Source organism: Drosophila sechellia, chromosome X (genome assembly GCF_004382195.2).
Source record: "Drosophila sechellia strain sech25 chromosome X, ASM438219v1, whole genome shotgun sequence".
In the NCBI taxonomy this organism is placed as follows: Eukaryota; Metazoa; Arthropoda; class Insecta; order Diptera; family Drosophilidae; genus Drosophila; species Drosophila sechellia.
The window spans coordinates 19,115,649-19,131,639 of NC_045954.1; the positions used below are offsets into that span (position 1 = coordinate 19,115,649).

General features: G+C 42.1%; 1 protein-coding gene across 1 annotated transcript in view; it reads left to right on the forward strand.

Annotated features, from left to right (window-relative positions):
* The window catches only part of LOC6614935 (hornerin), an 86,449-nt gene that overhangs the window by 47,251 nt on the left and 23,207 nt on the right, over nucleotides 1–15,991 (forward strand). Inside the window, exon 3 of the mRNA XM_002039316.2 lies at nucleotides 1,096–1,177. The gene's annotated coding sequence lies outside the window, so the exon portion shown is untranslated. The remainder of the gene's footprint in view (nucleotides 1–1,095; nucleotides 1,178–15,991) is intronic.

Here is a 15,991-nt window from a genome sequence, read left to right on the forward strand (position 1 = left end):
CACGCCCCCGCGCGTTGGGGACATCAAAAAGAAAAACTTCTTGAATGCTCCTTGTTTTGCTTTCCATTTTGTGGCTTCTGTAAAGTGTTTTCACAGAGCGAGAGTAAACGCTTAAGGCGCTTATGGCGAGGAAAAGTTCAAAAATCTCATTAAATACAACAATATAAACAAGCAGCAACAAGAACCATATACTAAATATTTATGCCCGGCTGTAAAAGTTCATTTTTTTCGCCTTTCTCCCTCTGTGTATCGCATTTGGTTGGCTTTCCATATAAAAATTGTGTAAAATAATAAAAATAATTTCAACGACAATACAGACACAAAGCGTTGCACACACACACACACACACGCGTGCAACACATTGTCGCCCCAGACGCCATTTTGGCTTTGTTGTTGCGTGTAATGGATGCCGTTATGTGCAGAAGCAGAGGAATCGGGACGGGATTGGGGCGGATCCAAAAGGGGTTTGGTTTGCGGATCGGAATCGGGCTTGCGATTCGCCTTTTTGCATTACTTCGACTTGAATGCGCTCTGTGCAATGGCCAATGCACATTTTCCCCTCGCGACCGTGGCATAAATATAATTATTTTGTTATAAAAATGCATTCCGCACAGAAAAATTGGATGGGGGCTAGTCCTTTATGCGACACTTGTCCTCAAGCATTCCATACCATTCGCACACGAGAGCAAAATGTTTATTGCCCCGACATTACACGGGGTAACCATCCCCGTCCGTCCACCCTTTCAGTTCGAAATTCCACTCAAGTGGTTTTTGGTCCTTTCTATGCGAGTCTCATAAATATTAGTTGGCTGGTATCGAATGCTGTACGATGGTCTGCGCTGTCTGAAGGTTTTAAGCTTACGTAAAATGTGCTTTATGAAGCATATTGCAGATAAGAAAAACATTTATTGTGCTATTCATTAATTAATTTTATATCGTTTGATTTCCACAAATTACCCAATAGATTGAGATCTCTGCTTATTTATGGGCAATAAACCATTAGAGAAATAAACCGTATCTATACATAGTTCTAGTTTAGACAATTGCCATTCATAATGACTGAAAATTTACTTGAATATTTTCTTCTCATTGCAGTTTTTAAAGCGCCCCTCTTCACAGAATTCTACTCGTTGACGAAATCCGCGAAATACTTGCTGAAGGGGAAGTTTGTATAGAGGTAAGTCCTTCGAATATTAGAGCCCAGACAACTGTCGTTGGCATTTGGTTAGAAACCCCATACCCTCTAGTCAGATAACTGCTCATCATACCCCACTTTTTTCTCATACATTGAAAGAAATTGTCAATTTTATGACCCAGACAACTTGGCAAAACGGGTTAAGAAAATGTAACTTTAATTTGAGCAAAAGCAATATAAACTCGACAATTTAAAGTTTTAGAAATAATATTTGAAGCAATAACATAACATGCTCGATATAAAGAAAACTGCCCTGTGGGATAAATTTGAGTGTCATTCAGTGTATTCCATGGCCTGTCCTTTCTTCACGTTTCCAGTCAACTGATTATAATAACACGATTTATCAAATGCACGTAAATTACAATAAATTAAACACGAAATTAATATTAATGACAAAGGCAGGCACACACACACACGGGCAGTTCTGTGCGGTTGTGTGGGTGCAATTGGGGTGGTGGTAGTGCGCGGGACGATAGATGAACGGGAGATACGAGATACTCGCACCCAAACGCATATAGATACATGCAGGCAATATGCTCGTACGCATATCTATCTTGTGTGTTTGTGCAGAGACAATTGCCAAATTAAGTGCATGCCTCTGTTCCAGCCACGCCCCATTTCACAGCCGGGGCCCCCATTTGGCCGGACTTTCCCCCACCGCGCCTTGCCTCACGCAATTTTCAGCCCCCTGGCTGCACTCGTGTGCCATCTTAAATATGAAAATCGTTCTTTTGATTGCAAATTTGCTTATTTGCATTGCATTTGCGAGACCCGCAGTTAATAAGCTCCGGACATAATAGTCCAAACACACACAGAGCGAGTCCTGCACGGCGAAAGCCAACAAATGACCAAGCGATTGATCAGGACGAGCTAGCTGAATGGAGACCAAGTGGAGGCCTAGGGCTCCCAGCCATCCTGGCGCAGGAGAAGGGTCAGGAATTTGGTTTGCAGAAGGAAAAGGGATAGGGAGAAGTGGATGCGATGGAAGGCGCTTTTGTCGATTGGAGATGCCTGAGTGAATTCCCCTTGATGATGATTCAGTGATTGGGAAATCCTAATATGGTAGTCACACTATAGGGCTGTGAATCGCAAATCGTGATTTCATATTTGTCTGAATCAACTCAAGAAAATAAAATAAAATTCTGCTAAGGGAGCCTTGGAAAATTTCATATCTACACATAGTTTCTGGTTATTGCTCAAGTTAACTAATATAAAATAAATATGTATTTTGTTCAAGATGCGGAGTTCCTAAACACAACTTCTTAAATAAAATAAAACAATATTTATATATATGAAACCCTGAGTACACACATAACTTGGAAACAAGTGGATTTGGATCGTAGCAATCACCTTTTTCATTAACACCGGCTAATTAATTGGGCACTAAGTAGCACTCACCATGAGTCACTGTTTTCATTATCTGTGATTTGCCTTATAGTCGCCTCGCCGGCAGCTCATCCTTAATTGCGATTGTTGCAAGGACTTGCAGAATTTGCATATTTGATGAGCCTGGCTCTCCCTCTCAACTCCTCCGCCTGCCTGCATACATGCATATACATACATATACATAGCGGCTCCTGGGGTCTTTCGATATCAGAGATGCAGTCGAGGCAGTCCAGTCCGGTCTGCTCCGTTCCGTTCCTTTCCGAACGTCTACGTACCTGGCCTGTTGAGTTGCAATTTGGCCAACAAATTATGCAACAGCAGTGGCAACAGCAGCAGCACTACTGACCCAACTACACAGTGGCAATAGAGGGGTCTGGAATGGGGGGACGAGTGTCCGTTTGCTGGCGCGTTGACTTTACGGCCCGTCCGCCGGGCTCATCCGTCCGGCCCGGTTAAATAATTGTAATTTATGGCATTTTACACAAATAAATATATGGAAATCAATAAATTTACCTCACACACAGGCCACTCTCTCTCACTTACAAAGACTATCCCCATGGAGTTGGGCCTCGGTTTTTGGTTTTTGGTGCATTGCAAATTGCTTTTTGCCTTTGCTCTTGCACTCTGTGTGCTTGTTTATTGTTATTTGTGGACTTTAACAATTATTTTATGTTGTCACAATTTAAAAACCTATGGTGAAATAGAGAGATAGACGCAATTCACTGAACAACACTGGCCAGATCAGGCAGCATTCAAAATTAATTTTTCCCCCATGCTTTTTCATTTTTCAATCATTGCATTTTGACTTTTTTCAAATATTTATATGTCGACAATATTTTGCATTTCAATTGCGGTTTTTTGGTGGCCAGCATACGCACACATCCGTCTGTAGACACATAAAGACTATAATAACTCTGTCAATTTGACTGGTTTTCGGTGGGGTGTTACACATTTTGTTAACTTTGCACGAATTGTTGCTTGCGTTTTAAAAGTTTTGATTTGCGAAACAAATTCCAGAGCGCTTGCATGAGTTTTACGCTCATTAAGTGTGACCAGATCTGTACGAATTACGATTAATCTAGCCAGACCTGAGTACAAAGCAAAGTAATTACAAAATAATTAAGCTTTTAAATGTTCTTAAAATACCTTAAGAGTGAAATCCATTTTTCTAGGTCGAATTTGCATAATATTTTTATTTTTACTGTAAACTGAATAACTCTATTTACTTTATTTGTTTTTGTTAAACCTAGTGGTCGACAAAAAATGCATTTGACTCTCGGCTTGAACAGGACAAATCAATTTCGCTTTTGATTTGGATATCTCAAAGCTCTTAATTTAGTCGATTTGATTTGAATCAAATGGAATTTTCATTCCATGCATAGTGTTGGTTAATGAAAAAAGGCCAGTGTCCTTTTTTAACTAGTCGGTTTTATTTTTTGTTGAAAACTGGTTTCGTAAATTGAACTCGGTAAATTTTAATTCAATTTTCCGTTGCATATGGCACAGAAGCATACAAAAAGAAGTCGGAAAAACAAAAAATATATTGTCATAAATATGTTTGCCTATGGCTCGAGCGATGCCACACCCCCCGCCCTTAGCACAGACATGTATAAAAATTTTGTGTCGTGTTGACTTTTGTTTGGCTTTCCACATATTGTTTGTTTGCTCCGTTCGCCCGCTGCCTTTTATATTTTTTCCATTTTAAATTGTCATATTGGAAAATCGAAATTAATTAAATTGTGTCAAAGTTATTAAACTTTATTGTCACTCGCCATAAATAAACAAATGTCGTGCGCAATACGCTCTAAGCCTATAAATATAAACATACAACATCACCTCCGTCCGCCCCGCAGCTCGCAACTCTTTCAATTAGAATTTATAGAAATTTATAATTGTTTATTTGTAATATTTCCCTTGTTATCTTTTCCTCTTTTTCTGTTCTTTGCCGACTGTTTGTGGGCTTGTTTGGGGTCACCTCCGCGCCTCTCTTCTTCTGCCCGTCTGGCCCCCAAGCTCCACACTCCTCGCACTCGTTAGTCACGCGTTCGGTTTGCCGCCGCCTGGTGTGAAAAGTAATTATGAACGCTTTATGACAGCCGGTCAACTTCATTCGATGTCCATTAATTTGGCCACACTTAACTGTGTTCGATGTGTTTTTTCCTTTTTCGCTGGGGATTTTCTTCTGTACTCGCCGCTTGGGAACAGGAAACTCTTGGGAGGAGGTGGGTCGGTCAACCGTTGGAGAAGGAGAACTTTTATATTTAATATCGTTGGAGACTTGCTGAATTTAAAACATTTTATTGACCATTTATTGCTTTGCTACTTTACGCATCGTTAAAGTGTAGCAATCAAAGGATTTTATTGAATATTCAGTTCTGTGCGACGATTTCTTGGTTATAAATGGTGAAAATGCGATTGGAGTGACTTCAATTTTGAACTTGAAAAATGGAAGTTTCATTCGGTTTGCGTGGCGCAGTGCCAACTATTTTGGGAAAATTCTCAGAGCTCGCAGATCGTGAGCTTTGATTGCATGCCAACTCCTTAAACGTCGACTTACCTGCCTCCATCGCCTTTGTTTATTTTCCATTTTATGTGTTGTCTCAGCTGGACGTCGAAAGAGACGGCGAGAGGCGGAGTGAAAGAGAGGGGCGCGCCCCGAAATTCCATCGCCGGTCACGTATGATGGCCCATATGTGTGGCCAACTCACTCCCCTTCCCTGCTGGTTTTTGGCTTCCACCTTGACTTGATCTTGGATCTCGTTTATGCGTTTGTTTGTATATGTTTTTAATAAAATTTATTACACTCGCACATGACGAACATGCCATCTTCCTCCCTCATATTTGTTTAATAGAAAAATGGTGACCCAAACATAAACACGGGAATTTCTTTTTCGAAGGGGGCGGGGAAGGGCGTTAATTTTTATTATGCATCGTCTGTCTTTGGCCTATAATTATAACATAAAATTTTTATTGAAATTTCTAAGGCGTTTCCATTTAGTAGTTCTTCGCCTGCCAGCGTCCAAGTGGCGATAGAGATGAAAATGGATAGGTGGAGTGGAGCGGAGGGTTGGGGGAATGGGAGCCGCACACACGAAATGAAAGTAATAAACATTTATTTCATTAATTTATTATTGCACACGGGCTGGCTTTCGCGTGATAGGGGATCGGATCGGATTGAAGTGATGTCATTATAAATGCATATACCAATCAGGCTAATTTAATTTACCATAAATTCTACAACCGCAAAAAATATACAAATTGACACCGAAAATGTCGCAGCTCCAACAAGAATAATAATAACAATAATATCTGCACAAAGCCTGGCCAGCGGACCAATGGCGTTTAAAGTCAACTAACAAGTATAATAATAATAATTATAATAATTTTACTGTCAATTTCAGCAAACGGCAAATTGAAAATTCAAATGCGAACGGGCAACAAAAATTATTTTCATGCATTTTTCATCTCGCTTATTTGCTGTTTGTGTAATTTCAAACTAATTAAACTGGAAAATATTGAGAATAACAAAGGATTGCAATGCGAGCAAGAAAATTACGGAAATACTAGAGCCCCGGTGGGGAAATGAAACCCATCGCATATGTTTTTATGCAAAAAATGTCGCATAATTATAGTTGCCACGCGCAAATACGCCAAAGTCTAATGGTAACTTCGCAATTTTTTTCATAAAAAAAAAGCACGTGCATGCATCGGTACAAATTTCCTCATACTAGCCTGATGCGATGGCAATTGAAATCACTTTTAGGGGCATTTAGGATCACATTAGGTGGCCATTTTCGCCAGCCATCAGCGACCATGTTCCTACGTCCCGCTTAAAATGCATCTTCTGTTGTTTCCATCAAATGCCAGCCTTTGGCAGTGCACAACACACGCCAATGGGGCATTAGCCAATGGCTCTTTATCTACCTGCAAGCACCCCGCTTCGGCCGCCACCCTTTTTGCCCTTTTCGCCCTTTCTGCCCCTTAATCCTCGTTCAAGTCCCTCCGTGTTGCCTCAAAGCACTCTGTGCTGTTAGACCGTTAAGTTTTTAATGAAATATTGCCGGGGCGTTATTTGTTTAGTGCGCTTCATCAAATCCAACCAAGCAGTTTGATAGAAAGATGCACAAGAAAAAAATTTAAGCACTTATCAGTTGCCCAATGAATCGCGTATCTGTGAAGTGACCAGGCTTATGTGGTGAAATATTAGTGTGCCCAGACCTCGCTGTGCTTCTTGAACGTGCGTTAACCAAGTGATCAATAGATAAAAATTGAGCAACGAGATTAGTTCTTACTTTTCTTACAGTTACAGTTTCTTAGGCGAAATTTCTCGCAGTGTGAGTGAGTCCATTCGCTGGCCATTTTAGCCCGCAAATGGGTTTCCTCGTTTCCTTGGCCGCGTGTGCTCTCTGGCAGGTGCCGGCTTTCAATTTGCTTTCAATCGCATTGAAATAAAACGCTGAAAGCGAAACCGCCAACAGCCATTCCCGCAAGAGGCACGCAAGTGCGACAGGGAGAGCTGATGAATGGGATGGGGGGCTTTTGGACTGAAAACGTTAATAAATTACGGCCAGCAGAGATTATTATATGTGGCATGAAAAATTATGCACCACAAGCGCGCTCGAGCCTATGAAGGCCTCTCATGTGTCACGATAGAAAACAATTCAATGTGTTTTCTTTTTTCGCCTTTAATTTCCCGGTTTTTTTTCCCCGGCGGTGTTAAGTTCTCAGGTGGTTCAATGTGGGAATTGAGTTTGGATTGCGTACCGCTCCCTCAAACACGAACAAAAAATGGTGAAAAATCTTTTGACTTCGACTCTGACACGAAAACGATAATTAAAAATCTCACTTTTCATAACCGTCAAGTTGTCAGTTTAATATTTTTTGTTGGCCACTTACATTTACAATTTGGCACTGCACGCAATATGGAGAGATCGTAAGTTTCCACTTCGTAAGTCGATCTTTTTTCCAGTATCGATTCGAAATGCAGCTGTGGTCCATTTCAGAGCGAGTGTCTTTACGTCGCTCGGTGAATTGAATGTTCACATGAAATTACACGACTGTCCAATTGGGAGCTGTATGGATGGATGGGGGAGGTAAACTTGCGACCTGGGGCTTGAACAGACTATGTAATGCCCGGAACACTTGACAGGGCCCTGGGACTTTCCTCTCTTTCTTCCCTCTATCTCCCGCCCTCTCTCTCTCACACGCTTTCGGTCCCTGTTGCACGCATATTTCATCTGTGCTGTCTGAATTTTTGAAGTGATTTCAAAGTGATTATTTTTTGACACATGGGGCAACACCTGCGTTGCATTTGCAGCTGCCTTCAATGGGATATATAGATATATAGTTGATATAGTTGGTGTGTGAGATGCATGCAAATGCATATATGCAAATGAGTGCTCCCTCTCTTTCACGCGGCGCTGCGTCCGTTTCTTTCGCTCTCGCTTTGCGTGCGCCTGTTGTTTGTGTGTAATTATATAATTTGACTGCTGCAATTATGTTGTTCGCCGTTAATTGAAATGTAAACGTCATCATTATGATAAGACAACGTCGGGGTCACCACTCTGCCACACAGCTGCAGAACCAAAAGCAGAAGAATGGCAAGAAGATGATGATGACGACGATGATGATTAAGAAGAAGAAGTGAAACGAGTCGAGGAGGTGGATTACGAGAAGGGGGGGACCCCTTTTGTTTGCGTGCATCTGGTGGCAGAACGTGTCAATTCCATTTTTGATGGCTTCACACGCTTCAAACGCTCACCGGTGGATTGTCTAAGGGGGTGGAGTACGAGGGGAGCCTATGTGACTCACTAAGACTATTAGCGCCTGAATCTTCAAGTCATTATTTAAGGACCACATGGGCGAGAAGTCAGCGAACTCATTAAAGTTTGCCGACATTCAGATGCTTGAAAATGGCACAAAAAAGATAGTCCAGGGTTGCAAGCATTACAGGAAGTTCGCAATGGTGGGTTAATGTTACTAATGGAAAAGTAATAACAACTTCATATCCTACTTGATACTTTTCTTGCCTCCGAAACAGACATGTATCCTTGTCTGAACACGTGTATGAATATTATAAAAATAAATGTTAATATCAAAGATGCCAGGTGGAAAAGGGGAAGTCAGCTTACGCGCCACGCCTCCAGACAAATCGACACCTTGTGCCGCTAAAAGTTCTGCGTCTTACAACAGAATTTTGATACGTTTTAATTAAAACTGGAACCTGCTGGTTGAGGCTTTATTTAATTTTTTATATTTACATATTTTTTGTTTTGTAAGATGACAACCCTATTAGGATGTCTAGGCAAGTGTATGCGTCTTCTGTCCAGTTTGCTGCATTTGCCTTCGCATTAAGTTGGCAATTCCATTCATGTGACAGGCCATATGAGCAGGGCAACCCTGCAGCCACGCCCCCATGGCCGAACTCCGCCCACTTCCTTCCTGGCTGCCACTGTCTGCGTACGTGACATTTGTCGGCGCCACCGGGAAGCACGTAGACGGAAAATACTCTGTAAATCTGTACGCTCTTACGCTTCACTTCCATCCGTTCCATAAGTTGGCTAAGTAGGCCACATTTCCACATCCTATAAAATTTTATTTAAATTTCACTATAATAACTCACTTCAACTCTTCACTCAAGCGCCATATCAAATAAGCATATTATATAAACTTGAATAAATTAATGCCAAATAGTGTACTTTACGGTACTGAATTTGATATATTTCCGGCACAGGGTATTTGCTAGTCGCAAGGTTCTATCCTGGTCTTCTTGCTAGTTTCTTTGCACCGCTTCTTGCGCTTTTCGATTTCGCCTTTTGCAAGTTCTGGCTGCACTTTTTTTTCTTAGCTTCTATTTGGCGTCTTTTGGTCGTCGCAGTGGCAGTCTTCTTGGGGTTTTTACTTGGGTCCGTTCGGCTGGCACTTTTTTTTTTTTTGTGGCATATTCCGTGCCGTTCCGTCGCGTTCTTGTATTTGCCCCTTGTTTACAACTGCGACGCCGACCAAGCGCAAAAGTGCTTGTTGCCGCAGGACTGCGACTGAAAGTTTGAGTTCAGACCGAGACGGGACAGAATTGCGATCGAGGACGCAAGTCCTGCCATAAATTTTGCTTATCTAAACGGAAAAATACAATTTGTAATTGAAAATATTTTCGTGCACATTCGCACACTCTCGCACTTGCACTTACATGAGCTGAAAAGTTGCTTTTAAGTTCGGTTTTTTCTCTTTCTTTCTTTTCTTTTTGGATTTTCGTACATTTAGTCTTTTTTGTCGTTTGGGCCGCCTCCGGATTTTTGGCTTCTTCTCAAGTACTTTTTTGATGGCCACTTGTTGTTGGACATTTCTAATGGCCTGGGAAAAGTTTTTGCATTGTTTGGTTGCCTTTGCAGCCTTTCTATGCGCTTCTCAATGAGCTTACTTCGCGAAGTATGGCAATCTCTCTGATTGGTTTGTTTGCTCTTGTTTTTGCGACTTGTCTCTGCTGCAGCTCAACGCAGCCTAAAGTTATTCAATATTGCATTTTTTCATCCGACTGCCTTAGTCATTCATTGATGGAATCTAATATATACTTTCTCAGGCTCAACAAAATAAAAGCGCATTGTAAAAGGCGTGCTTAAATATGATACTGGTCCATAAGCCTTTAACTTGACTCTTGCCATCATTCATTTGAAATTCGATATGTATTAGCTTTATTTTCATAGTAATCCTAAAGTTGTTTCAACGTTCGGACGGCCAAACTGATTTCCATGTAAGTTCACGAAGTCTTTTATTGTAGAAAAGATTGCTAGATTTACACGGTTTCGCCGAACTAAATCGTAATTTATACATTTGCATTGTGCTGTAAACTAACTTAGCTTTCTGGAAACCGAATACATCGCTCGAGTGTCAGGTTTTCTGCCTTTCTGCCACGCTTGTGTTTTTTTGTGTTGCCAATGCAAAGATTTCGATGGCCCGGCGTTAATCAGCTTAGCGGAATTATGAGCTAATTTCCCGAGCGCCCCGTTCTGCGCTTCTCATGGCGTTTACATCGCTTATGCAACACACTCGTCGTTTGATTGCGGCTTAGTAGCCGTTGCATAATCGCTTGTCGCTTAATTTATTTATTGATTGACAATATTGAGACCCTTTAAAAGCCACACTACACCCATTCCCTCGGGCGGAAATGGCAGCCAAGGGCCCACAAATCGTTTTAATGCGTTCTTAATTAGCTGCAGTCGCTGGATGGCAGCTGCAACGCTGTTGGCGTTCGGTGGCACTTGTTCGACATTTTCAATTGGCCGCATTACTTAAAGTGCACAGCCACGTTACCCGCTTTTGCCCGATTTGCCCGCTCCTCCGCCACACCCCGCATGGCCCACGCTGGGGCCTCTTGGCTCCTGGCTCTCCAGGCGATGAGTAACCCTTGAAACCGCAAGTGGAAGTGAGCTCTCGCCACTTGGCAGCAGAGTTGCATTTAGTTGCCATCTGCGAGGGCTTAAGTATATAAATGTGCACTACCCGCAAACATACATATAGATAGAGTATTGTGCGATATACATAGATGTGTGTGGCTCCTAGGATGCGGATAAATCCATGTGGGTAATATTTGACAGAAGTGAAATGTGTTCGCTCTGGCAAAACGACTAATGAGGAGAGTCTTGGCCAAATCTTTACTAACGCTTATTGATGATGATGATCGTTATGACGTCGCTCTATGTCAAAATTAAGTGGAACGTGGATAAGTCTGACTAATGAAGAAGCTTTTAGGATGGGTTTTAAGTCTTCAGGCCTCAGGTTTGTGTTCGTTTCTCCAATAAATAAAACACACAGAGTTTTACCTCTTAATTATTTGTAATTGCTTTCACTTCTGGCCAGAGATGTTTTTCCTGTGACATTCATTCTCTGAACGATTTCTACACTCGAATTGCATTGATGTAATTCTTGAAGGCCCCCCTGTGTTTTACCTTTCCGCATGAATTGAAAGGATTTGTTGTCGTTTTATTTTGTTGCGAAACTCCTTGAATGCTTCGATGCTGCAGGGGGGGGGGCGTTCAGGATGTTGAGCATTTTAATTGTTTGCCTCTTTTGGTGGAGGCAGCACAGCACAGCACAGCCCAGCAGAGCAAAGCACTGTGGCAGCTAGAGCAAGTGCAAGTGCAAAAGTCGCAGCTTATGCCACCTGAAGAGCAACAAGTTCCGCCCGCCGTCCTCTCGTCCTCCGTCCGCAGCCTGCTATGCTCTATGCTCTATACACACATTCTGGGCAGGACTTGGCACTAGGATTAGTTATATTCATATCCATATCCTTTTGCTGGAACGCAGCTGCAGCTGCCGCAAATTGCGGCACGACTTGTGGCATGCTCCACTTTTATTAACTTTTTAATGCAGCAATGCCAGAGCTTTCCCCGCTCAGCCCCCCAGTTTGGTTAGAGAGTTTTGCCAGCTTTTATAAGTTTATGTCGAGCAGCTGTTGGCTTCTGTTCCTTGCTTCTTTTTGTTTGCCCCCGTTCGTCCTTTTTTCCGAACTTTTTTTTGTTTGGCTCATTTCTGGCATGCAAATCCTGAGCCCCACACCATCGCCCAGCATCTTGGGCTTACTTTATTGGCTTTTGGCTTGTGTGGGGGAAAAGTTTTGCAAATTAATTACATTTTATTGGGCTCGACTTGAGTTGGAATGAACTCAAGCGGGGCGGCAAACTTTATTTGCGGCCCCGCACAATAAGCAAGGGTTTAAAGTTCAAGCACTTGGCCCAGTATTATTAATAATAATAAGCTAATGCCATCAGCACGGCCTTAAAAGATTCCATGGCTGTCGACGCTCACTGTCCTCACTTTCCTGAAATGCATTTTACGACTTTAAAATTCGAAAGCTCGTAAAAACGAAAAAAAATGGAATGGATGGAGGGGAAAGGCCATAAAATGACGAGTAAAATCGGATGGAGAGGGGGAAATACAATCATAGAACAAGTACGACAACGACACCCAGACCGAATGTGAGTTTTTATGGCTAATCAAACCTTTGCCACAGACAAGATAAACATACGAGAGCGTTTCCACTGACTTGATGCAGCTACGCGCACAGTGGAATCGAGCTATCTGCAGATAATTCATATTTCTTGCGCTGGGCTTATCTAAGTCATTAATTTAAATCAAAGCAATTCAATTTCATTGGTTTTCAATTGTCTATTTTCACGATAGCTATTAATATTGAATATTTTTCAAATTTCTAGGAATATTTTATTCTTTTCGTCTCGTGACATTTATTTGACTCCATTCAGTCGGAGTAATCCAATCAATTACCATAGACTCAAAAAATTGTTTTGACTCGGCTACTCTTTGATGATAATTTGGTTTATGCCTCTTCGGGACATTTTTATTTATCTCAAGGTATACTACATTTATTATGGATTCATTGAAGTCTTTCGAAAAGAGCGTACCAATTTTAACGATTATAACATGATAAGCCTAAAAACGAACCACTTTGAAATTTCGAAGGATTATAAATTGGGCCTTAGGCTAACAGCCTATTGTAAATTTTCCACGTTTCATTTTTATATGCAACCCTTTCGCTTTGCATAAACAGTCACCCTCGTATCCCTACACCTGTTGATAAAGATCAGTGTCCATTATTTTGGGTGGCCCCTGGGCATAAAAAAGAGTATTTGGAGAGGAAAAGGTAAATATAAAGTATAATTTTGATGATGATGCAGTTGGGTTCAAGTTGGGTGGAATGGGTGGGCGCTCGTGTACCAGCTGTTTATGGTGCGTTTACGACACATCAACCAGGACACGCACACGTGAGTGAGGGAGGTGAGATCGTTAATGGCGCCCAACGTGGGGCCCGCATGGTAAAATCGTAAAGCTGACACTCGCAACTTCCCCCTCAAGCGCCGATCCCCTTTCACCCCCCGCGCCGCTGGCGTGATAGTGATGTGGCACAATAAGAGAAACATGAAACACGCAAAACAAACGAAAGTAAACAAGCGGAGATTTTTGTGTAAAGTTTGGTTTTTTCGACTTTTTTCGGCTCAGCTACACCAAAGTCGTGATTTTTTGTTGGTCGCAGAGCATAAAAATCCAAAAATAAATAAACAAATAAAGAGCACAGGAGAAAAGTGAATTTATTTTATACGTTCACTGCTCGTAAAAATCAATGAAAACATTTGTCAGGACAAGCTTTTCTGGCTTGATGGCCCACCTTGCCAATCTGCTAGAGGAATGGGTATGGGGATGATGTTGACCAATGGAATGGGGCTACTGGCAGCTCGGATCGGGGGTTGAAGTTATTCCAATGAAATGCCTGCGAAAAGTTTTTCTGAACCAAGTTTCGTATGAAATTTGTAGCCAGAGGAACCGAACCAAACCAAACCGAAGCGAAGCAAGTTGGCGGGGAAAATAAGAGGAGCCAGGAGCAGGGAACTATAAAACTTGAAGTTTGAGTTTCTTTGAAACTGTTTTCATTTCTTTATTTATTTTCGCTCTCCTTCGTCAGCCTTCGTTCTATAGGTGGAAAGGAATGTGTTTGATGCAAGCCAAGTTAATTGGATTAACACTGAGGCCCGCACACACACACACACACCCACGTCCAGTGTTGCGAAATTCGATTTATGGCCAAAATGATTTAATTGCCAAACATGGCCAAAAAAGTGAAGACGAAGAAGCTGTAAAGGGAATTTTGGTATTTTTCTTCTTTTTACTTGTTGTTTGTCCTTTGGAGTTTGGTAATGGAAGTTCAAAGCCGGTCTAAGGAAATTGCAAAGGGAGATGTGTTGGCAAATGGATTTTGGGCTGGAAAACTTTGTCACGCACTCGGAAACTAATATCAAGTGCGAACTAGCTGGTTCGGAAGGATATGAATTCCTTCCAAATGGGTTTCAAGTAATGCGCTTTCCATTTGAGTATATTTCGATTTAAAGCATTAGCCAATTGTTAATGATAATGGGTTAGCTGGCTCCCCACCAATGTCCATATATTATGCGTGCAGCGAAGACTTGTAATTTTCGAAAATTCACTTTAGAAATGAGGCCACACAAAATGGTTTCACCTTTTTTTTTTGTGAGTAAATGAACCCCAATTTTAATTTAGCTTAAGTGAAAAGTGTACTTGTTAAAATGGAGCAATTACAAATTGTTTTCAGACCGAAGCTCACCTGAAGACATGTACCAACTCTCCTTGAAAACCGTCTTCGGGCTTCCATTACACGGTTGTCCCTTTTGCAGCCAGCAATCTGCCATGTAATTTGGCCACCCCTGCTCCGGCCGCAGAAAAACTCATTTCGTGTAATTAATTAAAGCGACCCCGGGAAAGGTCAACAACAAAGCCGGCAAAAAGGGACAGTACACGAGTACTGCTGCTTACTTTGTGACTACTTCTGACACGGCTCAAGTGCATCAAAGTCGGAGGACCATTCGGGTTTGTCTGGTAATTTGATCAACTCACTGTGCCTTTCCCCTTCCCTCTCGCTGTCCCTGGCCCTGTCCCTCTACCTTTTCCTTTTGTTTTAGGGACATAACACATTATTCCACATTGCTGAGCACTTTTTCGAGCGGTCGGAGGTGGCCGGCTAATAATTTAGTTAAGTTGCGACTAAGTCAGGCAGTACGGCTTCACCGGGTTTCTTCCAATATTTTTTTTTTTTTCGCAGACCTCCTCCCTCGCTGGGCATATGGAAATCGGAATCCCATAAAATGTAAGCGTGGCTCAAGTTGCCTTTACCATCGCCATCACCATCACCATTGCCATCGCCTTTTGGTTTTTTATTCCTCCCCGTACACGAAATAAAATTAGCTCAATGAGCATTTGTGCAATCAAGTGATTTTTAAACAAGCAAACGGAAGGGGTTTTCAAGGGGGTTCGAAGTAACCCCTGGGACGTGGCGAAAGGGTTGTCGGTGATATACTTACCACGGATACGGGCGGAACACAGAAACCCAACCTTAAACCCCTGGGACGGCGCGGGCTGTGGCAAATAAATTTCACACATATTTGCACACTCATACGGGGACCGAGTGTGTGTTCAATAATTTTTTTCCATTTTACTTTTCCCCTACAAGGTCGTCTGGTCGGTTGATTGTAGTGGAAACGGGGAGTGGAGGTGAGGAGAACGTAGGCGAGTTCCCCTTTTACGTTGACTCACAAAATAATAGAACCACGGATAAGGTGACCCAGACCCTTTCTTCAGAAGGGATCTTCGCTCGTGTGGTGTTCATATGTGGGGTTTGTCTGTGGGGTTTGTCTGTGGGGTTTTTGCATAATATCATATTTACCAGCTGCTTATAATTTCGGGCTTTTCCTATTGCCTCAACCTTAGCTGTCATGTTTTATATCGAAATTCCTTGCCTTGGCTGCAAGTTTGTTTATCTGTGGGCAAACAGAACCCGCTGGCAATAAAAGAACATGACTCATGGCACAGAGTAGCTGAGGGAAAGGGTTG